Source organism: Schistocerca cancellata, chromosome 9 (assembly GCF_023864275.1).
Source record: "Schistocerca cancellata isolate TAMUIC-IGC-003103 chromosome 9, iqSchCanc2.1, whole genome shotgun sequence".
Classification (NCBI taxonomy): domain Eukaryota; kingdom Metazoa; phylum Arthropoda; class Insecta; order Orthoptera; family Acrididae; genus Schistocerca; species Schistocerca cancellata.
The window spans coordinates 191,956,155-191,982,013 of NC_064634.1; the positions used below are offsets into that span (position 1 = coordinate 191,956,155).

At 44.9% G+C, this 25,859-nt stretch overlaps 1 long non-coding RNA gene across 2 annotated transcripts in view; it reads left to right on the top strand.

Annotated features, from left to right (window-relative positions):
* The window catches only part of LOC126100349 (uncharacterized), a 529,383-nt gene that overhangs the window by 40,628 nt on the left and 462,896 nt on the right, over positions 1 to 25,859 (top strand). For both annotated transcript variants that reach the window (XR_007522153.1, XR_007522152.1), the window contains exon 2: positions 15,039 to 15,073. This is a non-coding gene — a long non-coding RNA (uncharacterized LOC126100349). The remainder of the gene's footprint in view (positions 1 to 15,038; positions 15,074 to 25,859) is intronic.

Genomic DNA, 25,859 nt, shown 5'->3' on the forward strand with positions numbered 1-25,859 from the left:
AGCTCGAAAACCAGCGGAAAATTCCACTCTATTGCTGGAGCACTACCATTCCACTAATGGAGATTCTTGGTGCCAATTTCTGCGCTGATTTTGCTACGTCACGGAGCTATGCCCTGAGCAAGCCAATCACAGTTACGATTTTGCAGAAAGCGCGGGAATTTGCCCGCCACAACTGCCTGGGTACACAAGTCATTCCCACACCTCGCTGGTAGCCCGCCAGAAAGTGTTTTCGCTAAGTTTCTGCGAAGTAACGGAACCTCTAGCCCAGCCGCTACTTCAGGCCGCTGCGAGCGTGTCTCCGCCGCTATTCTACAATGTCGGCGTCTGGAAAGCATTCACTCGACTCCCTCACACCCGTCGGCTTACCCTTTCAAGATCAGCAGTGCCCGCCTGTCACCGGACCACCCGGGTGACGAGAGACGCTGCGTGGGAAGTCTGCGTGTGATGGAATAGCGACTTTTCACCGCATGCAATTAGAGAGGAAAATCGTAAGATAGAAATATGAGAGGGGGCTCATGCCACCTCTCAAGTTATCAGATTAGTAACGATGTAATTAATGTGATAACTGTGATCATTCTAACAGGTTTTATATTTCCTGGACAGGTTTGGGCATCAAAGGAATAAAACTTGAAGGATATAATATGCCACAGCACCAAGTTGCAGCTTTGAGTTGGTTGCTGAGCTGTGCTCGGGTAGGGCGACTGTCAGCAAACCGACTTTGAAATGGAGGTGTTCGGTAGTAATCTCTTTTTGGCACACTGGTTCAACTTTTCACATATAATAAGTTTATTTCTTCTTCTTCTTCTTCTTCTTCTTCTTCTTCCAAAACTTCTGCTTGTTTTCCTTCATTTTCCCATTCAATCTCTGCCGTGGGAAATACACTCATTAGCCAGGATATTATGACCACCTACCTAATAGCCGGAATGTCCACCTCTGGCACGGATAAAAGTGGCGACGCTTCGTGGCATGGAAGCATAGTGAAGCCTTAGAAGATCGCTGGAGGGAGCTGGCACCATATCTGCACACACAAGCCACTTAATTCCCAAATATTCCGGGGAGGGGGGCGATGAACTCTGACGACACGTTCAGTCACTTCGCAGATGTATTCGATCGTGTTCAGATCTGACGAGTTGGGGAGGCCAGCATACCAATTGGAACTCGCCACTGTGTTGCTCAAACCACTCCAATTACACTCCAGGGCTTATGACATGGTGCATTATCTTGTTGAAAAATACCACGGGCGTCGGGAAATATGGTCGTCATGAAGGGGTATGCGTGCTCTGTATCCAGTGTAAGATAGTCATCGTCATGGTGCCTTGCATGAACTCCACTGGATCCGTCGGTGTCCTCGTGAGTGTTCCCCAGAGCATAATGGAGCCGCCTACAGCATGTCTCTGTCCCGCCGTAGAGGGGTCAAGGAGCTGCTCCCCTGGAAGTCGACTTATTCGTGCCCTCTCATCGGCATGTTAAAGGTATCGCGAGTCATCAGCACATGCGACGCTCTGCCATTGCACTAACGTCCAGTCACGATGGGCACGTGCCCATTTCAATCGAAGTTGCCCATGTCGTGGTGTTCACATTGGCACATGTATGGATCGTCAGCTGCGGAGGCCCATCATTAGGAGTGTTAGTTGCACTGTGTGTTAAGAGAGACGTGTACTCTGCCTACCATGAAAGTCTGATGTTGATACCGCCACAGTTCACCGCCTTTCCTGTTTTACCAGTCTACCCAGCCTACGACATGGGACATCTGTAATGAGGGGTGGCCGTCCAACCCCACGACGTCTGGACGTGGTTTCAACTTGGTTTCGCCACGTGTTGAAGACAGTCGCCACAACACTCCTGGAACACCCGACAAGTCGTGCAGTTTCCGAAATGTTCGTGCCGAGTCTCCGTGCCTTCACAGTCTGTCGTCTGTCCGACTCAGATAAAACGCACACCTTCCCCATTCTAAGACGGACAGCACGCTGAGTGCAGTCATTCCTCGCCAGGTGACGCTGCTGTCGCCTGGACGATAGGTCGGTGGTCGTAATGTTTTGGCTGGTCAGAGAATAACAGTACTTGGTTTTGTATCACTATGGTTTTGTGTAGTTCAAACTTGAGGACACGCCAGCAGGCAAAGCTTGAGTCAATATGCGAAAGAAACTCGAAAGTTCGTTTTCTACCTTTTTGAGAGTTCCCTATCTTAGTCGGTAAAAATGGAACCCTTATAGGATCACTTTGTTGTCTGTCTGTCTGTCTGTCTGTCAAGGCTCTTTTTTTTTTTTGTCATGAAGGGTTACGTACTAAAGTCTGTGGTCCCTTGGATGTGTAAAATATATCACACGACAAAAATATATCTTTTATCATTTGTTATCCGACTTCAAACTTAAAACAGTCTCGAAAGTCTTGGAATTTCCCGTAACGATATCGTGCCAGTCTCGATATCGATAACAGAGATAAATCGTAGAGATCTTCGATTCCAGGGATGGATGAACTGTCTGTATACATAATTAAGTTTTTACGGAACCCTTGGAGCGCGAGCGCTACTAGCTCCAGGCCAGTTTCTATATCTTCATACTGACCAACTACGATCAGAGTAAATGCTTCTGTCAGATTTTCTGAAAGTATTCTAAAACGTTGGCAAAAGCTAGGTAGTTCAGATTCATGCCATGTGATTTCCTGTATAGGATTATTAATTCAGTTTTGTGATTGTTTAGCGCCTTATTACATCCTTACAATTCTTTCTACCCTTTATTTTTCTCAAATAATCGTTGAGGAATTAATAGATGAAAGGGTATAAATTATCGGTATTTATTTTCTCGGCCTTTCTTAGCGTGCACTGATTAGCCTGTGAACTAAAACTCGCATGCTGCACAGATCAGCGCTGTGACGCGTGGCAATGATCCTAGCATGGCTCTCGGATTGGACAGGAACACGTGCGGCCCGACAGAGGCCGTGATTTATATAGCCGGCTACAGTCGTAAACAAGATTCTCTGGTACCACGTGTGGGCGCCTCATCTCGTATGTACATTCGTGCCCTCCCTTCCCCCCTCCCTCCCCCCCTCCCCCTATTCGCTCCAGCAGTCAACGCCTGCACAGACGGACTAGCGCGTGTCCAAAGCTTTCTCGGCTCTCGTGCCTCCATGCACCACTCACGACACTGCTTACGTCTTTGACTTCACTCATTTGAGTAGCAAATGATTCAATAAACACAGCATTAAGTTGGTTCATTCCCGATTTATTCATTTTTTATGTTTGTAATTTAATTTTCATGATTGGAAATGTAGGCTGTGTCGCCTTTAGGTATCCAAAATCCATGTTACGTAAGGGTCATCAAATGTCTGCGTAGTAATGAAACTGTCAAATAGTAATTTTCCGTCGCCATCCCCCCCCCCCCCTCTGACACACACACACACACACACACACACACACACACACACACACACACACACACTCTCTCTCTCTCTCTCTCTCTCTCTCTCTCTCTCTCTCTCTCTCCCCCCCTCCCTCTCCCTCCCTCTCTCCCCCCCCCCCAGTCGGCTGTAAAGTGACAAAACAGGTAGTGTTAAGAAATTGTAAATACAGACAGTCCAAGAAGCAGTAGTTTGTTTGCTAATTAGTACGTTAACTTCTGCAATGTTGTTCAGATTTAATGGTTACAATAAGATTTAAACATCCAGAGTAGCGCATTTATGGTTGTAAGACTACAGTAGACTATCATAAGTAAGCGGAGACTACGGTTGCTTTCCTAGTAGCATTGGTCAGTTAAGATTGTAAACGCATTACATGTACGTTAGACATATTGCATAGCTATCGGCCATTACGTCATTTCGATAGCTTTGTTTGCGTATAAGATCAGTGTCTTACTACAGGGTGTTTCAAAAATGACCGGTATATTTGAAACGGCAATAAAAACTAAACGAGCAGCGATAGAAATACACCGTTTGTTGCAATATGCTTGGGACAACAGTACATTTTCAGGCAGACAAACTTTCGAAATTACAGTAGTTACAATTTTCAACAACAGATGGCGCTGCAAGTGATGTGAAAGATGTAGAAGACAACGCAGTCTGTGGGTGCGCCATTCTGTACGTCGTCTTTCTGCTGTAAGTGTGTGCTGTTGACAACGTGCAAGTGTGCTGTGGACAACATGGTTTATTCCTTAGAACAGAGGATTTTTCTGGTGTTGGAATTCCACCGCCTAGAACACAATGTTGTTGCAACAAGACGAAGTTTTCAACGGAGGTTTAATGTAACCAAAGGACCGAAAAGCGATACAATAAAGGATCTGTTTGAAAAATTTCAACGGACTGGGAACGTGACGGATGAACGTGCTGGAAAGGTAGGGCGACCACGTACGGCAACCACAGAGGGCAACGCGCAGATAGTGCAGCAGGTGATCCAACAGCGGCCTCGGGTTTCCGTTCGCCGTGTTGCAGCTGCGGTCCAAATGACGCCAACGTCCACGTATCGTCTCATGCGCCAGAGTTTACACCTCTATCCATACAAAATTCAAACGCGGCAACCCCTCAGCACCGCTACCATTGCTGCACGAGAGACATTCGCTAACGATATAGTGCACAGGATTGATGACGGTATTATGCATGTGGGCAGCATTTGGTTTACTGACGAAGCTTATTTTTACCTGGACGGCTTCGTCAATAAACAGAACTGGCGCATATGGGGAACCGAAAAGCCCCATGTTGCAGTCCCATCGTCCCTGCATCCTCAAAAAGTACTGGTCTGGGCCGCCATTTCTTCCAAAGGAATCATTGGCCCATTTTTCAGATCCGAAACGATTACTGCATCTCGCTATCTGGACATTCTTCGTGAATTTGTGGCGGTACAAACTGCCTTAGACGACACTGCGAACACCTCGTGGTTTATGCAAGATGGTGCCCGGCCACATCGCACGGCCGACGTCTTTAATTTCCTGAATGAATATTTCGATGATCGTGTGACTGCTTTGGGCTATCCGAAACATACAGGAGGCGGCGTGGATTGGCCTCCCTATTCGCCAGACATGAACCCCTGTGACTTCTTTCTGTGAGGACACGTGAAAGACCAGGTGTACCGCCAGAATCCAGAAACAATTGAACAGCTGAAGCAGTACATCTCATCTGCATGTGAAGCCATTCCGCCAGACACGTTGTCAAAGGTTTCGGGTAATTTCATTCAGAGACTACGCCATATTATTGCTACGCATGGTGGATATGTGGAAAATATCGTACTATAGAGGTTCCCCGACCGCAGCGCCATCTGTTTTTGACAATTGTAACTACTGTAATTTCGAAAGTTTGTCTGCCAGAAAATGTACTGTTGTCCCAAGCATATTGCAACAAACGGTGTATTTCTATCGCTGCTCGTTTAGTTTGTATTGCCGTTTCAAATATACCGGTCATTTTTGAAACACCCTGTAGATTCCCCTACAAACCGGAAGCGGTGAACCGTCTAGAAACTAAGTGAGGGTACGTAACGTGCGGAACATTTTTTACATGGTTATCTTCCTGTCTGTTACTTAAAAATAAACAATATTTATAGAAAATTCAGGTTTTATTCGAGAGTTGTTGATTTGTAACTTGAAACAGAGGGCCATTGTTGTAAAAATAAAAAAAGTATGGATTATTATATAGCACTAGGATAAGCAGTTTCCTGAAGAAAGGTAAAATTATTAAAAAAAACACACACACAAAACAAAAACGTATCAAACGTCGCTTCAATATTTCATTGAGCTTGTATAAAACATGCTTCGGTTATTCATAAACAACTTTCGCACTTGCCAGTAATAACACGAAACTCTTTGTTTTTAATCGTGATGAGCGTTCTGTTGAGAAAAAAAAAGTAACTGCGCGTGTAAACTGCACTTGCATCAAAGGTAATTGCTTTGGTTACATCAAAGCGCAGACATAACGCCATCAATAAATGTTTATTGCTCATGAAATGCAATTTATATTTTGTATGGATATAGACTACACCGTGGACTAACGCTGAACGATGTGCGGTGCTAATTAGGTGCGTGAAAAACAGAAAACAAAGAGAAGTCGTCGGCTCCCAGTTCATTTACGTTTCTTCTCCTACCCGTACTGCCGGTAATCGTATCATCTACTATACGTCATTTATGTACTGTACCAAAGCCATCGAACGGGTTTTGCTAGAGCACGACTATAAGCGCATTCTGTAAATAACAATACTTTGCATGTGGGCTATTGTTAAATGTTCAAAGCACAATTACGGCTATTGCGCTGTTCTCTGCCACAGAGCAGATAAACAAAGCTTTTAGCGGATGAAAGTGTATACTCATACAAGAGCTGGTCGCTAACATAATTACATTGCGCTTTGTACCCACAACCACCACAAACATAAAAAAATACATAGTAGCTCCATAAAATTACGGGAATTCAGTAGTAACTTTACTGCTGCTAATAATTCGGCTGCAAATTGTCCAGACAACTTTGGAGCGAATCGGACGGAGTGATATTACAGCGCTCGCATCCACATTACGTACCCTCAGAGCGACAGAGGCTGCAGAGAGATATGCTACTGTGAGCCCTATGTGAAGGATGTTGCTTAACAAATTCTGGTCAGCAGGGTGACAGCACCGTTGCATATGTTAGTTAACTATTGCCAATACCAGAGTCCACATTTTGACAACGTTAAAACCATCATCAAAATTAATTAAATAATTAGTCAGCTGTGTTTCAGCGGCTTCACTGGATACCGACTCGCAGAAGAATGAAACGGATGTTGGTCTGAACTTTTTCATAGTCCATAACATACCTTGCCTTATTGAGAGTGGCATATACACTGCCCAATCGTATTAATGTGACCACCTGTCAGGAGAACCCTAAATAACCACCGTCTGGAGGGCGGACCACTGCAAGGCGTGCAGGTAGAGTGCCAGTGAGATTGTGGAAGATACTAACAGGGATGTGGAACCATGCCGAGTCCAGTGCGCAAGGATTCTCGGTTGAGGATCCATGGCGCGCATAGCACGATCGAGGTGGTGCCGGGGAAGTATGGTAGGCTCTTCCTGTCGCCCTTTAAACCACGAGCTGTGTGATGCAATGCATTGTCCTGCTGGTAAATGTTATCGTGCCGAAGAAAAACAAACTACATATAGGAGTAGACATGGTCCCCAAGGATAGATGCACACCTGTGTTGGTCCATTGTTCGTTCCAGAATGACGAAATCACCTAGGGAATGTTACGAAAGCATTCCCCAGACAATAACGCTCTCTCTTCCAGCCTGGACCCTTCTTACGATTGTTGCAGGGTGTCTGCTTTCACGCCATACAGGCCAACGGAGCGGCCACCTATCCGACAGAGCATAAATCGTGATTCATCTGGAAAGGCCACTTGTCGCCACTGGCTAGACGTCCATAAGCGATTTTGGCGTGCAAATTCCAGCCTTCGTTGCCGATGAAGAGCAGTCAACGTGGATGCATAAAACAGGCGCCTACTGCGGAGGCCCATACCGGCAACATTCGCTTTGGAGACACTGTTGGTAACCCCTTGGCTCATCTGCGCTGTCAATTGCTCAACAGTTGCACGTCTATTCCACCGTACACGTCTCCACAGCTGTCGTTCAACCCTGTCATGGTGCATTATAGTTGCCTCGGCGCCGGTTCTTGTTCAAATGTCCGTGCGTTCCTAAGGAACCAAATTGCTGAGGTCATTGGTCACTAGACTTACACACTACTTAACTGTGGTGTGCGTACAGTAAGACCTTCGGTACACACACCATCAGATTATTTGACTTGTCGCTCTAACGAAGTCGGGGAGTGTCAGCAATATGTCTCATGGTGTTATCGTGGCGTGTTTATCTTCTGCCGTTAGGTCAGACGATAGATTGGTTCAAATGGCTCTGAGCACTATGGGACTCAACTGCTGTGGTCATCAGTCCCCTAGAACTTAGAACTAATTAAACCTAACTAACCTAAGGACATCACACACATCCATGCCCGAGGCAGGATTCGAACCTGCGACCGTAGCAGCAGCGCGGCTCCGGACTGGAGCGCCTAGAACCGCACGACCACCGCGGCCGGCCGGTCAGACGATAGAAATGCCACTTGCATGCTTAGAGTAGCAGATTGACAATGACTAACTTTAAACAGAACTTGATTAATTTTCACACACATTTATTAAAATAATAACAAGCATAAACATTACGTAACTTGATGCTGGATGCTATTTACAATTGACAATCTAAGTTCCTTTGGTCTTGGTACGTTAATCTTATTCTCACATATCTCTGATACTTGACAAAGTGTCTGTACATTTATCTTCATGGCTATGTACAGGAATATGATAATCTTCTTAGGTGCAGACTGAAACTTGACTATAGACTGGTGCAGACAAATGCAAACTGACCAATCGGAGGTCTGTGCACTCGTTATAATACCTCGCGCGTTCAGGTATCACTGCGCGAGTGTGATCCGCGAGGAGAAAAGGTTCTACGTTAGCAGCAATCTCATTGGGTGCGTTACATATTAATACGCGGATCGGCGGAAGCAGAATTCGGTCCGTCTCTAAGGCAGCGCCATCTCGTAGTGCGGAGACGGACGAGCGCTGCGCCTGCGCTGTTGTGCTTAGCGGGGCTCGCTGTAGTGGGAAAGTTGTGTACGCGCTGACTACGCGGAACTATGTACACAACACTAACAAATGCTAAGAACAAAACAAAACACACACACACGCGCGCGCCCGTGGGAGGACTCCAGCGTCCGGCGTGAGGGGTAGCACAATCCGTCACATGGCGTTTCAAACCGCGCAGCGGCGCCGGTTCTGGAGAGCGCTACTTTTCCATGCAGGGTATAATTTAACCAAGGCGGCATGCAGACAGTTTACAGATTTAGCCGTTTCAAAAAAGCCTCCACCTTTGGCCCGAAATCCAATGATCATGCCCTTCTGGACGTCAGATAAATCATTATGTTTACGCATTACGACAACGACTGCACTGTTTTCATGCGTCTCTCCGACACGATTTATGTACTCTCCACCTCTAGTGCTGCACGTACCGTCTGAATGGTTTATTGCACGTTGACATCGAACATAGGCGGTGGTCAGATTAATGTGACTGCACCGTTTATAAGCCCTTCAGGAAGTTCCTTCCAAGTTAACAGCGCAGATTAGATAACCATTCGGAGAATCCCCTTCAATCTACATCGTCATGATGGGTATACTGTCTTTCCCATCTTCCAAGATAACAGTCCTGTTGACAGGGCTGCAATTTAACGTTCCTAGTTTGACAGACACCCAGGCACGCAAAGCACCTTGACTGACCCTCTACACCATCCGATCTGGGAATTATTTGGAACAGCGTGTGAAACGTAGCAGACTAGCTGCTGTGACCGAGCGGTTGTAGGCGCTTCAGTCTGGAACCGCGCTGCTGCTACGGTCGCAGGTTCGAATCCTGCCTCGGGCATGAATGTGTGTGATGTCCTTAGGTTAGTTAGGTTTAAGTAGTTCTAAGTTCTAGGGGACTGATGATCTCAGATGTTAAGTCCCATAGTGCTCAGAGCCATTTGAACCATTTTTGAAACGTAGCAATCGACATCCCCGCAGTCTGTTAGCGCCACAGTATCTAGTCATCAGTGAGTGGCGTGAATAAACTTCAGGACTCTCTACTATGCTGAACACAGGCGATTATAAAGGCGAGATTCAGAGATACACGGATTAGAGTAATGTCTCATGGGACTAATAATCTTTTTCCATTGTTCTTACTATTGAATACCTGTAAGGCTTATAATAAAGAGGTAAAACTTTGGTTGTTGGTAGGGCACTATGAAGCGTGCTACTTGCACGCACTAGTGGTGTTGGCAGTGTTGCGGCATTGTAGCATTCCCGACTGCTACAAGTGGTGCTATGACAGCAACAGATAAGCAAACTCCGCCCGCCTACTCGCTCCTGCACCCGCCACCCGTTCTTGGCAGTGAGACTATGCACAGTCAGCAGTTTCGGGAAAGCGCGCCATTCTTAACGACATCGCACTCACCACCGTTCACGGAAATCATTTCGACACTCTGCTTGTTTGCTTCAACTGTGACGCACGCATCCTGTGAGAACATGCAGGGATAGAACACGCCCCAGTCGTGCTTGTGACATACGTACACCACATTTTGTAAGGTACTCACAGCTTTATCTGTTATTTTGGGATTAAGCGTGAACTAAATTTTCATTTATCTTGTCACCTTCGACGCAGTGTGTTGGGAAGACACAGCTTAGTCATCAATCCAGTTTTAATCAGCCTTCCCTTCCAGTTGTGAAGGTAGTTAGTCTGTTCTTTTCACGCCTTTGTGCACTACTTTTTTCAGAATTTTCAGTGACGCCCTATTTCCGGCCTTATGTTTGCGCAGAGCGAAAACAAGACTCCCCTTAGCTACACTATGGGTTTTTGTTCGAATTTTCAGACTCAAGCGAAGAGCCCGGACAAATGGCATATAGAATTGACCAAGTGTCAAAAAATTCATCTCTTCAAGGCCTACCCGATTCGCGCATGAATGATTGGCATTGGTGTGATATTCAAGTGTCAAAATGGCTTCTTTCGAATCACGTACTAAATTTGGAACATCTTGAGAAAATAAGACGCTAGGAAAGCAAATGACGTGACAGGAAGCTTATGCTTGCAAAACAAAACTTTGAAAAAAAATGGGAAAAATTCAAATTTTTTGTGAAATGAGTTGTATAAAAGTAAGACGTAAAGTGCATTAGACGAACATTTGACGCGCCTGTGACTGATGCTCGGAAATGTGTACAGCAAATGAGGTGTCAACTGAGCATTTAAAGTTCCATACTTACACTTAGCCGGCCGGAGTGGCCGAGCGGTTAAAGGCGCTGCAGTCTGGAACCGCACGACCGCTACGGTCGCAGGTTCGAATCCTGCCTCGGGCATGGATGTGTGTGATGTCCTTAGGTTAGTTAGGTTTAAGTAGTTATAAGTTCTAGGGGACTTATGACCACAGCAGTTGAGTCCCATAGTGCTCAGAGCCATTTGAACCATTTACACTTAGAATTTTAAACAATACCAAATGATATTTGTTTGGTGGACCATGTGGACCGTGCAGTACACTGTTGTGTGGCCTTGTCATATTTCTATCATCTATGCCCGAAGGTATATAAAAGTTACGTTTTTTCAGGCTCAATGATTTTTCAGTACAGAACATTCAAATATCAGAAAAGAGAAAAGGTGCATTCTCAGTCGGCACTTCCACCATTATTCAAAGGCGCGCAAATGTTTCTCTAATGTATTTTATTCCATACTTTTAGACACAATTTAACAAAATACGGTCGTTCTTCTTTTTCCAAATTTTGTTGTTACTGTGTTTATCTACAGCTTCGACAGAGCTCCGCAAGAATACCACGTCGTGGTTATTTTGCTAGACTTTGTGACTTCCTGAAATTTACGCTCTCTGAAATTCAACGGTAAATATCTCCGTGTTTAACAACACTTCCCTTGTATCTTCTGCGTTTGTTGAAAATTCCGTATGCTCTCGCACGTGCCGGGTAAACGATTCAGTGGCGAAACGCGTCGCTCTTCGTCGGTTCTTCTCTATCTTTTCTATTAATGCCTCTTGATAGGGATTACAGACTGATGAACGACTCAAGAATTAGTTGAAAGAGTGTTTTGTAAGTTTTGTAAGCCACTTCTTTCGTGAATGAATTCATTTCCGTAATCTGCTTTCCCCGCTGTTTGTTTTATGAAGCCTTTCCACTTTAGGTAGCTCCTGATGATGATTATTAGTATATTTTTACGGTAGATGCTGTTTCCAATGGCTTCACACCGACAGTATAATTTTTTTGTAAACCCTCGTCGCCAGTTTTGTTAAGGCCTCGTCGCTACTGCTGTGGAGGCCGAGCTGCCACTGTTGTTACGGTAAGCCGAGTTTGTGAGTTCGTGAAGCGGCTTCTGGTGCAGTACGCCGCTAAGACCATTTATCCCTGCCACTTTTACACAGCTGTGCCCAGGGTCAGGTAACAAGATAGGAGAACGAAGATTCTAAAACACTCCAACAAATTATTAACAAACACTTGCTTGTCGAATAATGAAGTCTGGAACACTTTGTAATGTAACACAAAAAGGCCCTCAACTGCTAAGTGTAAATTATCGTAAGTAAACTTCATAGTACATAGCAAATGCAATTTACAACAACTGTCTGTTCACTCCTAAGAGTTCACTAAACGACGTTCCCCGTCTTAAGTCAGCCCTGGACGATGATCTATAACCAGGTGGACGAGAGCTGTTCTTCTGTCTTTCGACTAGGCTTCTGTTCGTTGTAGTCCGGTCGTTGGCGGATTGTACTCGGCCGGCAATTGGCCGAGGCGAAGTCGATATCTTCATCCTCAGCGCTGCCCGCGGCGCTGTTCGAACTCGCGCAAATGGCAAGTCTCTATGGCACTGACACTAGCTTGCATCTTTGCGCCTGTGGTACTTACGCCCTAGCTGTGTCTTGTTGGGACAACACGGCAAATTGTACAAGTAGGTGTTATCTTCGCCTCTTAAGCTCAGTACGTTACGTTTATTTACGTTGAGGAGAAACTGCCCGACCCATCATCAGTAGTATTAGATTATGAAATGTACCCAGCTTCCACAATGTTGTTATAGAGAACAGTCAGTTGATGAAGGCATTTTAGAACAGACAGCTTCTATTTTGCACTTCGAATTAATCTGGAGAGGAGTTCGTTAGATTAATGATGCAATACTTAACTTCGGCAGCTTTGTCTCGATCTATTCTGTTGACCTTTTGTTAATAATGGCCCGGGTTTTTATCAGTTGCTTGAATAAAACGTAAACTTCCTTTTTCGGTTTCTGTTCAATGCAAGAAAAAAATTTGTTCGTGTACTTTTGACATAAACGATACATTCCATTCTCACCACAATAACGGTGAAATCAAACATTCTCCTGTGTAATCCAAATAACCAGGAACTGTTCACAGTTGATGATAACTGGCCCCAATTTACAAGCACGCTAACACAGTTCCCTCCTCACACCTCGTTACATATTTGCCGGCTCGACCACATTTCCAAAACCAACGAAATACATGTGTCCAAGACAGGTTTCCAATAAGTTAAATTGGTATGAAAATATAAACAGCGACATATTTTTTTGTCTGTCAGAAGGTGGAAAACTGTGTGTTATGTCAAAATATGATTTGTGTTAATTATTCAGTTATTGTTTTTATTCAGATCAGTTTTGAATCAAATGTAAAGTACGTGTATGACTGGTCACAGGGAATCGTTATAATACCCTTGCACTTCACAGCTGCAGTTGCAACCTTCCTATAGATAATAGTATCACTTGCGAGTAGCCTCACTTAGCCTACAACATTATCCATTTCATCATTAATACACAGGATGGTCAGAATCAGTTTGAATAGCTTGTAGGAGTGTTGTAAGGTAGGTTATGCTGAGAAATAATTGTTATGAGAAAATTCGATACGTTGCGCCGCTCCGAGTTATTTGGCATTGAAATTAGCCAGTCAGGCCCTTGCGCGCGCAAATTCAAGCGGTCCGCTAGAGACGGTGTCGCCAAACCTATGCTTCGTTTGGTTTCCGAAAACTGAACAAGAGAGCGATACAAAAATTGGACATGGGAAGGCGGTGAGGATCGAACCCGAACCAAAGACTGGACAGTGTCGTGCGCTATCGTCTATGTTGTGAAAACAATTGGCACTAACTATATGTAGCGGGCCGCTTCAATTTGCGCGCGCAACGCCTTGATTGGCTAATTGCAATGCCAATTAACTTGAAAACGGCATAACCTATCGAATTGTTTTCTTAGCAATTATGTCAGGCTACGCGAGGTACTATTCTCGTCAAAAGTCAATTACAGGTGAAGCCATCCTTCCATCTCTCGCATGACTAAGAACTGCTATCTTGCGTGATTTGCACTCTGAAGCTACTGCCATTCAGCAGCTATGAAGCAGCTTCGCCGTACAAAATAGCAACATTAAAAGTTCTCTATATATGAGTATTTCTCGACAGTTTGAACTGTTGTCTTAGCAGATGAGTAATAACAAAGTTAATCTACATCTGCATAACAACTCCGCAATTCACAATTAAGTGCCTGGCAGAGGGTTCATCGAATTACCTTTTAAGTTACTGCTCTACCGTTCCACTGTCGAACAGCGCGTGGGAAAAACGAACACTTAAAACTTTCGCCGCGAGATCTGATTTCTCACACTTTATGCATCATTTCTCTCTAGGTAGTTTGGCGCCAACAAAATATTTTCACTTTCATAAGAGAAAGTTGGCGGTTGAAATTTCATGAGAAGGTTCTACCGCTGCGATAAACGCCTTTGTTGTAATGACTGCTACCCAATTTCATGTGTCATATCCGTGGCGCACTCTGCCCTCTTTCATGATACTAAAGAACGAGCTGCCCTTCTTTGAACTTTTTCGATGTCCTCCGTCAATCCTATCTGATGCGGATCCCACACTGCACAGCAGTACTTCAGAAGAGGGCTGACAAGCGTAGTTTAAGCGATCTATTTAATAGTCATGTTACATGTTCTAAGTGTTCTGCCAGCAAATCCCAGTCTTTGGTTTGCTTTCCCCACCACATTATTTATTCATAATTTGTAGTGATGCATTGCTTCGGAAAGATAATGATGAAAATTGTCGAACATGTCCATCAACACAACACTCTTATACGCCCAATAACGCAAGATTATTAGCGACGTTGAAAACTGTCGTAATTTCTGGTCCGTTACCAATGCGCCACACTGCCAGTGCTAAATTGGTTAAACATTTGCGTGCACAGTTACTGTGAAATTTATGTGTCAATAACTTCATAAATTACTAGATAACAAAGCGAGGACTTTGGAAACGAAATGGGATGGTAGGTAGCTTGTCAGAAAACCACCAAAGGCGTGTATGATTCGTTGTTGAGAGTGTACAAGATTTTTTATTTTAGCATTTATTATCTCATATTTTATTGGTTGGTCTTAAGTTAAAACATGCGTGAAGTGCGATGATAATATATTTTCTTATTATAATACAAATGTAACATTTGTATATATGGGAAGCAAATGACTAGAGCTTAATGTAAGTCTTTGTTACAGGAATCGCTGACAGCGTGAGCCAGCATCCGTCGCCGGTGAGTTTCGCAGTTTCTCTCTCTCTCTCTCTCTCTCTCTCTCTCTCTCTCTGCGCTTCTGTGTGTCCATTGTGCTAGCTCTGCACCTGGCGTTGGCGATACGGCAGGCGGTAAACGAGGCTGCCTGTTCATCGTCGAGGTCGTCACAGAATGCCTGAACTCGAAACACTGGAGAACTTGGTGATGGCTTTGTTCTGTATCACTTGCTGGCGCTGTCCAAACACTGTAGTGGGAAAACAAAGGTTTAGCATCAAAACTTCGGTTCCACTACCTTTTGGTGGCTATTATCAACGTGACCTATATTTGTGTTATCTGCTCTAAATAAATGAGCGCGACGCTAGTAATACGGACCGAAATAAGACGTCCATTGACGTAAAGGATGACTGCAAGCGATAGAGGAGACTACTATTGGGCTGAGTAAGAACGGGAAGCGAAGCAAGTACCACACTGGCTCACGGAGTACGAAAGTGGAAATAAGTCTAGAAGCGCGAATGTTGAAGTTTTCGTTTGGACACGCCAAGTACTATGATTAAATGCACGGTGGTTCTCGTTACGCATCCAGCGTTCCACAGCAATGCGAACGAGTTGAGAAATTTCAGGTAGTCTCTGCTATGAACTTCCCTTTTGTTAATGCAGATTATTTTCACATTTTATTTCGCAGCCTTGTCTCTTTCGGTGACTACACCATGATTCCAGTTCTGTCATCCCATCTGAGGGTAGGTTTTACCGCGTAAAACACAGTTGATTTATACCTTATCTGATACAAAAATTTCTAATTTCCGAAATCGTAAGAAAGCAGGATGAAAATAGAGACAGTGAAGGGTATGAGGAACCAATGCGAATCCAAACAGATGCACCTTCGACATTGTACATGATGCTGTGTTGGAGTGTTGCCCTAATGAAACAAGTCTTGCTTTTCTGTCACTGTTGGCTCTTTCTAAGTCGGATCCTGTTTCAAAACAAACGGTAATGAAAGACTGTAGAAGACATTTATGCTTGTACCTTTGCCCAAGTCATCTGTCAAGCTTACAACTAGAGAATAAAATTGAGGAAAATAAAACGCATTTGCTCATTTTACCCGACAGAACGACCATGGCCTTCTTCGATTAGCTCTCACACGTGACTGTTCCCGTTGTTGTGATTGTTGTTTGGTCTCGAGAGCATGCTGATGGATCCAAGTTTAGTCCATGGTCACTGCAATGTGCGAAAATTTCTGCTAATTAACGCGAAATATCTTTTCTTCCGTTAAACCTTCTTCTCGATCTTTTCTTGTCGGCCGGCCTGTGTGGCCGAGCGGTTCTAGGCGCTACAATCTGGAACCGCGCGACCGCTGCGGACGCAGGTTCGAAGCCTGCCTCGGGCATGGATGTGTGTGATGTCCTTAGGTTAGTTAGGTTTAAGTAGTTCTAAGTTCTAGGGGACTGATGACCTCAGAAGGTGAGTCCCATAGCGCTCAGAGCCATTTGAACCATTTTTTCTTGTAAAACCCAGCATTTCTCCCTTGCTAGTTGCATTGTACTCAGTTTTGAAAGATTTTCGTACTGGTCTCATTGCCTTGAAAGAAAAAATAACTGCTAATGCGCACTCGTTGCAACCATTTCTTTTCAAACGCATCGAAAGTTTAATTTAGAAAACAAAATCCTGGTTCAGTTTACCAGAAGCACTGCAGCAAAGTTTACATGACGTGAAGGGAAACTTCGGGAATATGTTCACATTAAGTGGTAGCAATGAACTACAGCGAAATTTTCACCGTGCATTGAAACCTTTCCTTAGTGCCGCGCCGCAATGGGCAAATTCCAGCCCCATCACAGTTCGAAACATTTTCCCTTCTACAAAAGTTTTGTGTGTGAGGGGGTAACGTCCGCCATAGAACCCGCGTTGGTTGCTGTGGATATGGTAGATATACATGGGTTGGGCACAAATATGGAATCACCGCGAGGAATGCATGCTGGAACATAAATGCAGGTGGTGGCCAAGCGAGTAGGTCCTCAGTACGTTGCAAGACTAATTCATGGTCGGAACAGTGTCCTCTGTACTTTTGAGTGCATTATCCGATTGAAATCGAACGTCGGAAAACTGTTGATGCTCGTATGATATGTGTTTCCGTAATCAGGGTAGTCGAAAGTGGCACCCTACCGAAGATTTATACGACGTACAGGGTAAGCGGAAAAACACCATCAGCTAAGTCACAACGCGGACGAAAGTGTGTCTTGAGTGTTAGTGACAGACAGTCATTGAAGAGGATCGTGACGAAATGTAAAAACACGACAGCTGCAAAAGTCATTGCAGAACTGGCAGTCACACACGCGAACGCTACCAGCGCCGAAGCAACATGAAGCAATTTCCTTCAGCAGAGTGTTGCAGGGCGAGCTATAATTCCAAAATCACTCACAGATGATGCAAATACCACTAACTGGACAGCGTGATGCCGAAGCCGTAAAATCTGGGCTATGGGGCAGTGGAAGATAGTCGTTTGGTGCTATGCGTCCTTTGCACACTTTCTCCAACTTCGGGCCCAGTTTACGTCCCAAGAGCGAATTATGGCCAGCATTCGGTGATGATTCGGGTGAGCATATCGCTGTATTTCGTGGGTCCCATTGGTTACGCCGCAAGGCCGCATTACTTCCAAGTATGATCAGGTTCATCCCATGGTAGCTGTTTGTTTCCCAATGACGATGTTGTATTCGAAGACGGCGGGGTCCCTGTTCATACAGCTCGCATCGTCCCGAACTGGTTTCGTGAGCACGAGGGTGATCTTTACAACTCCTGTTGCCGCCACAGTCACGAGACCTCATTCTGTTCTAGCCTTTGTGGTCTGCTTTGGAGAGGATGCGCTATCGCTATCCATCTCCATCATTACCTGAACATACCACGATTTTCGTGCTGGAAAGGTACTGTATAAGAGTCCCTAGTACATACGGAACCTCTGTTTATCGATCACGAGACGACTGGAAGCTGTTCTGTCCGCAGCTCGTGGTCTCGCGGTCGCGTTCTCGCGTCCCGAGCGCGGGGTCCTGGGTTCGATTCCCGGTGGGGTCAGGGATTTTCACCTGCCTCGAGATGACTGGGTATTTGTGTTGTCCTCATCATTCAAAAATGTGTGTGAAATCTTAGGGACTTAACTGCTAAGGTCATCAGTCCCTAAGCTTACACGCTACTTAACCTAAATTATCCTAAGGACACACACCCACCCACCCACACACACACACACACACACACACACACACACACACACACACACACACACATCCGAGGGAGGACTCGAACCTCCGCCAGGACATGCCGCACAGTCCATGACTGCAGCGCCCTAGACCGCTCGGTTAATCCCGCGCGGCTGTCCTCATCATTCATGCAAGTGGCGGAATTGGACTGAGCAAAGGTTGGGAATTTGTACGGGCGCTGATAACCGAGCAGTTGAGCGCCCTGTAAACCAATCATCATCATCATCATCATCATCATGGAAGCTGTTCTGAATGCCAACAGGTTTCGTACACCATATTAGGCACAGTAAAGCGTTTTGATTTTGATGTTTCCATCTTTTTGTCTAAGCCGTTTAATATAACCCCTGGAGTGGGTGGTCCGAGGGCGCTCAGCGGTTGAAACGTGTAGAAGTTCGCCGCGCAGTCGGCGCGCTCCGAGTACACGGTACGTAGTAGCGGGCAGTGCTGCATCGGCCGAACGCGGACGTAAAGACGCGCCTTGCTGACTCGGCGCGCGTGCCTTATCTGAAGGAATGCGTGGTGAGCCGGCCTGGGAACGGAGATAGCGGCCGCCCCTCCCAGGAAGCCAGCCGTGCGCCTGCACTGCCCACGCTTCCGGCGCCAGAACTGACGCACTTCCGCTCACCGCGAGGCCAACCATCTCGGCGACATCGCTCGTACTCTTTAAAACTTGCTGACGAGCCGTCGCGTGTTTGACTTTGCTAGTATGGAGCCAGCCTTATCTATTTACGCGCTTTAAGCCTTTCTTACGTCCACATTCATACCTGAAAACCACTAAAATAGCATAAAAATAAGCGGACAGTTGTGCGATATAATTATTCTGCCAAGTACATTAGTCTTAAAGCACCATTATAATACTGAATACAGAAGTATGCAGTGAGCCGTAAGAAGAGTTCCTTAAATACCCTTGATAAAATAGCAAATACGTTAGGCAACGGTTACCTGTTCTTGGCCACGCTGGACTCTGTTCGAATGTTGTCAGAACCATGGTTTATAAATCGCCTGTCTGTTAAACCTGTCGATGAGTCTAGGCTTTGCTAGATACACTTTTGTCTTGAATTGAGATGGGGAATCGCAAGCTGGCCGCCAAGTACGGCATTTTTTTCTTCGCCCTGTATATGTAGCGTGTCCTCTTCAACGAAGCAGAAATTAGTTTGGAGAGGAAATTAATTTGAGCAAACGTCGTATTTTGTTAGTATTTATGTGACCTGGTGCTAGTGTGTTCATAGTGAGAATTCCCTTTCTAGTGAGTGCCGAGCTGAGAAACTACGGACGGCGTCGAATCTGTTGCTGAACTGCCCAATAGAAACAAGTGCCATCAGGTTACCTCCCATTCGGAAAGTGGGTGCAGTCAGCGACTGTTGTGTGGCATATAAATTATAGAGTGCAGCAATCAGCCTTTTTTTTTTTTTTTTTTTTTTTTTTTTTTTTTTTTTTTTTTTTTTTTACCCAAGTCCAGATTTCACATTTGTGACTGACGCCTGAACAACAGGGATTTACATGCATCGAGAATAGAAAATAGTGCAATGATAATGGCTAGCCACTAGCAAAAATCTGGAATTGCGTAATAAAATTTAAAGAAAGACGACTGATTGCTGCACTCCATAATTGATAAGAAACAAGTGCCATTGATGTTACGGTCCATGTTCACTGGTATTGCCCATTCTGCTTTTGCTTGGTTGGCGATCGTACTGTGATTATCACTGTTAGCTAGGGGTAGGTCGGTGACATTTTGATTCTGCGAACTTTAGGCTTAAGGGGTTGGCGTGTATCTTAAAGTGTCTGCGTGTGCAGTTTTTTCAGCACTACCGCTACAGTTTCCCTTTAGTCTAACAAGCCTGTGACTTTTGTGCTACCCCTCTTTGTATACATTCATTAACCAATGTTAGCCCTATTTGGCGTGGATGATAAACATTGAAGCAATATTGTGCGACTGATCGTACGGGAGTTTCGTATACAATGTCTGTAGACTAACTGCGTCTCCTACTATCCTACCATTGAATCGAAGTCTGCTACCTCCTTCACGTACGATTGAGCTTATGTTTGAGTTCCATTTCTACTTCCCATAAATTATTACAGCCAGGTGTTAGTATGTATGAGGTGACTAATGCTAATTTTGACTGTTTGGTATTGTAGGCATAGAACACTACTTGCCTGCATTTTGTGAAATGGACACTTTTACTTCCCTTAGCATTTAAAACAAATTCCCAATTTTTGCACCAATTTACAATATTATCAACACCCATCTGAATGTTAGTGAAGCTTTTTTCGGATGATACTACGTTATAGATAACTGCGCAACAGCAAGGGTCCCAACACACTTTTCTGAGGGAAGCCCGAAGCTACTGCTGCATATGTCGGTAACTCTCCATTCGATACCACATGATGTATTCTTCCAACCTAGGAAGCTTCACTTCAGTCACGACCTGTGTTTGATGCTTCATATAATTGTGTTCTTGTTAACAAACGTTAGTCTGATACAGCATCAAATGCATTTCGGTAATCAAGCAGTACTGCATATGCGTGATTGCATTGATGCCTGGTTTCCAGGATGTCAACAGAGAAAAGCGCGTGTTTGGTTTCGCATGACCGATGTTATGCTCGTTGGCATGGAGGAGGTCGTTCTGTTCGAGATACCTCATTATGTTTGAGCTCGGAATATATTCTAAGACTACACAACAGGTGGATGTCAATGATAATGGACGTAGTTTTGTGGATCTTTTCTATAATGTATTATTATTAACCATAGTAGTTTACACATCTGAAATTGTCACACAATGTCTACACCAGGGTCACAGTGACTCTCAATTATTTGTTGGGGAAATTGCCTGAATATAGAATATTTTATATTGAAATTGGAATCTCATATACTTAACGCTTTTAATTTCACCTCTGCCATGTACTTCTTCAATTAATATCATTACCCTATGTGATCGAGAGTATCTGGACACCCCCAAAAACATACGTTTTTGATATTAGGTGCATTTTGTTGCCACCTACTGCCATGAACTCCATATCAGCGACCTCAGTAGTCATTCGAAATCGTGAGAGAGAAGAATGGGGCCCACCGCGGAACTCGCGGGCTTCGAACGTGTTCAGGTGATTGGGTGCCACTTGGCTCATACGTCTGCACGCGAGACTTCTACACTCCTAAACATCCCGAGGCCCACTGTTCCCGATGTGACAGTGAAGTGGAAACGTGAAGGGACACGTACAGCAAAAAAGTGTACAGGCCGACCTCGTCTTTTGACTGACGGAGACCGCCGACAGTTGAAGAGTGTCGTAATGCGTAATAGACAAACATCTATCCAGCCTATCACACAGGAATTCCAATCTACATCAGGATCCACTGCAAGTATTATGACAGTTAGGCGGAAGGTGAGAAAATTTGGATGTCATGGTCGAACGGCTGCTAAGAAGCCACACATCTCGCCGGTAAATGCCAAACGACGCATTTATTGCTGTAAGGAGCGTAAACATTGGACGATTGAACAGTGGGAAAACGTTGTGTGGAGTTACGAATCACGGTACACAATGTGGCGATCCGATTGCAGGGTGTGGATATGGCGAATACCCGATAAACGTCATCTACCAGCGTGTGTAGTGCTAACAGTAAAATTCGGAGGTGGTGGTGTTTTGGTGTGGTCGTGTTTTTTATGCAGCTCGTGGTGTTCTGCGTGCCACTATCACAGCACAGGCCTACATTGATGTTTTAAGCACTTTCTTGCTTCCCACTGTTGAAGAGCAATTCGAGGATGCCGACTGCATCTTTCAGCATGGTCGAGCACTTTTCATAATGCACGGCCTGTGGCGGAGTGGTTACACGACAGTAACACCCCTGTAATGGAGTGGCCCGCACAGAGTCCTGACCTGAATCCTATAGAGCACCTTTGGGATGTTGTGGAACGCCGACTTCGTGCCAGTCCTCACCGTCCGACATCGACACCTCTCCTCAGTGCAGCACTCCGTGAAGAATGGACTGCCATTCCCCAGCACCTGATTGAACGTATGCCTGCGAGAGTGAAAGCTGTCATCAAGACTAAGGGTGAGCCAACACCATATTGAGTTCGAGCATTACCGATGGAGGGCGCCACGAGCTTGTAAGTCATTTTCAGCCAGGTGTCTGGATAGTTTTGATCACGTAGTATATTAATGCATTCAAAATTCGAGACTGATGAAAAACAGGCCTGGAAGCTTTTCAGTGATGAAACTTGAAAGTTTCCGGATCTGAAGACTTTATTTGCAGTGTAGTGAGATGAATGTAGATATTACACTTCTATTTTGAGGTGTTCTCAGCTGTTCATAAATCCATTCATTCATTATTTCCACACTCTTGAAATATGGATTGCAATATTATTGGCAGTTGGGTGGCATATTCTATTAAGGACCGCTGTGTTCCAACAGTGACCATTCTTACTGGGGACAACAGTATTTGCTTTTAGGAGCTGAAGAGTTTCATGGACCACGACCTTACATCCCGGAAGGTTTACCAGAAGATACGTATTTGCTTTATCGCTGTCTCAAGATTTGGCAGACTCCGCCGCTACCTATAACTAATGCAGGAGCATCAGCTTCAGGATCACATTCATCAGCAAAGTCGCTTACGTCACTTTCACCACAGAGTTCTTCTAACAGTGCTTCCCGTATAGTACCTCTCATTAGTAAAATGTCATTTCTACGTGCCATTTTCACATAAATGTACTTCGCACTGTGTCAGAGCAGTTACACTATGTTTGGTCCAGGGTCACAGCCACCCTTCAAATAATTTTCCTGCCAAATTAATTAAACAACAGTGACACACAAGTTCGAAAATCCGTTCTCTGCTAGGTCTCACTCAATGTTGAATTTACATTGGTGGCAGCGGGCTGCGTATGTGCGTTGACGCATGCACTAAAGCAAACAAGAAACCCCAGGGTCAGACTGGCCCAGGTGTACACTTGTGGGGTTAAAGGATGGTTAAACTCAGCCGCAAATTCTGTATAGAATCTGACAGGGATTCCATTGGTCCCTGGAGCTTCGTTCAGTTTCAGCGATGTTGGCTGTTAGTCAACGTCACTGACCTTGATCTCTGTATCACTAATCTTTTAAGTAGTGCGATACCTAAATTGAGTCAATATTTTTGGAACCTCCTTGTTAAAACAACTGTTGAATGCGGAATTCAGCGCTTTTTTTCTTTGCTGCAGTTAATTTCCTTTCCTTTGTCATCCTCTAGTGGTGCCACTGACAGCTTTTACATGCGACCAGAATTTCTTTTGGTTTTGTGTGAGATCTTTGCATAACATTCTGTTACGGTAGTCGTTGAAGCCTTCATACATTGCACTGTTGACAGCCAAATGCGTTTCATTTAACATCTTTGTGTCCATCGCCCCATGCTTTGTTTTACTTATGTTGTGCAGTAGTTGCAATTTTTTTTGCAGTTTCATTACAGGTATTTATAATGAACCAATCATTTCATATCGAAGAAAGGGCTCGGAATAATAAGAAACGGAACTTAGGCATGGCCCTACTAATCGTTGTACTTTTGAACGGAATGAAAAGAAAAAGTTTCCACGAATCCACCACAAATTTAACAGTTGTTTATTCATCTTACTCTTCTGCCGGGAGTCGGCAATTAACTCTAGCACAAACTGGTCGATGGTAGTCAACGTGAACGCGATGACTGGACATTATACTCCCTAAGCATCTTACTTTATAAAATGAGATTTTCACTCTGCAGCGGAGTGTGCTCTGATATGAAACTTCTGGCAGGTTAAAATTGTGCGCGCGCCGAGACTGTTCTCGGGACCTTTGCCTTTCGCGGGCAAGTGCTCAAGTGGTAGAGCACTTGCCCGAGAAAGGGGCAGGAAGTTTCATCTAGCTTCATATTTTATTAATGGACGTAACAGCTTTCCAGTTGGAAAGAGATGCAAAGAAAGCTGAAACTTAATCACGTATGTGCCCACCTACAAATAATTTTCTCCGAATCCAGCGCTGCTTCCAGTAGGGAGCGAAACTTTCATACCTCCAATTTTCACTGTTTTTCTTCTTCACAGCAAAATTTATTTTATTTTACTAAAAATGACTGTACATGAATATCGTGACAGGTTACGTTCTCTAGCCAAACAGTAAAAAGTATAGTAAGAAATGCCATTCGAACTCTTCATCAACGATTTTCATTTTAATTTATGGCTGGAAAGGATCGGAATCACTAAGTCTTCGTTTTCTCGAAGACTTGGTTCAAATGGCTCTGAGCACTATACGACTTAACTTCTGACGTCATCAGTCGCCTAGAACTTAGAACTAATTAAACCTAACTAACCGAAGGACATCACACACATCCATGCCCGAGGCAGGAGTCGAACCTGCGACGTAGCGGTCGCTCGGTTCCAGATCGAAGCGCCTAGAACCGCACGGCCACTCGGGCCGGCTTTCTCGAAGACTGTTAGGCTGCTGCCCTGATATGTAGAAATACAATGTGTGTTTTCGAAGATTCTAACGAACAGGTACATCCGGAACAGACCCTATGTTGTGATCTGTATAATTGGTTTATTCGGAAATGAATGCTTTCTACCAAACTGTCAGGGAGTTTGTGTCTGTTAACTGATCTTCCAGGCCCTTCGCTGCCTCTGACAGAACTACCAGGTTGACGTCATACATATTTTGACTTGTTCTTCGTGGTGTTTTCTTTTCAAATGCCTACTTGGTTTCCTTTATTGCTTACTTAATACACAAACTGAATAATATAAGGGAAAGGCGCATCCCTGTCTCACTCCTATCTCAGTTACTCGTGAGGTATGCAGCCAGCCAGGCTCGGCATACATCTGCAAATAGACGACACTGTGAGCACATGAAACAGGGGAATGCTCTAAGATTGGCAGGCGGCTGGCCGCAACCTTCAGCTCGCTGAAACTTCACTCCCAAAGTCACTGATTAAAGTGTTGAGCATTCAGATGTAAATAATAGATGTTGCATCTGGCCCGTGGAAAGTGACCAGACCACTCAGTCGATTTAAACCAGTTGAGTGCCCGCACACTACAGAAGAGGACCCCGTACCGTTACGAAGGGTTCCCTCGCGTCCGGCTGCAGGTGGCAAGGTGAGCGGGTGGACATACCGTACCGGTGAATGGCGGTCGTAGTACGCTGCGAGCCAAAGCCGCGTGACTGTTGTTGGGAGGGAGGGGGGGGGGGCGAGGCGTGGCCTTTGGTTGGCTGCGGTCACGTGGCGTGCTGCAGCCTAGCATGGCTGGGGCCGCTGCGTGCTGCGCCCCTCCCGAAGACGCTGAACGAGGCGTAGGACAGTGGATCCAAACTCCTGCATCTATTAAATGCGGTTGGTTTCAACGTCAGCTCTGTACTAGGGCGAAAACTTTTTTTTTTAATTGGCTTTCGGGAAGTCCCCATAGAACCATCCCAATAGCTGAATGTCAGTTGCGACGATACGAACAACACACTGTTCCCGAGCGGAAGATCTCCGACACGGCCGGGAATCGAACCCACAAAAAAAAAACAACACCGGGATGTGGTTCCCTGTTAAGTTCTGTTCATCAAGGACTGAGTTCTATTCCTGACAGAGCTTTATGCTGCGT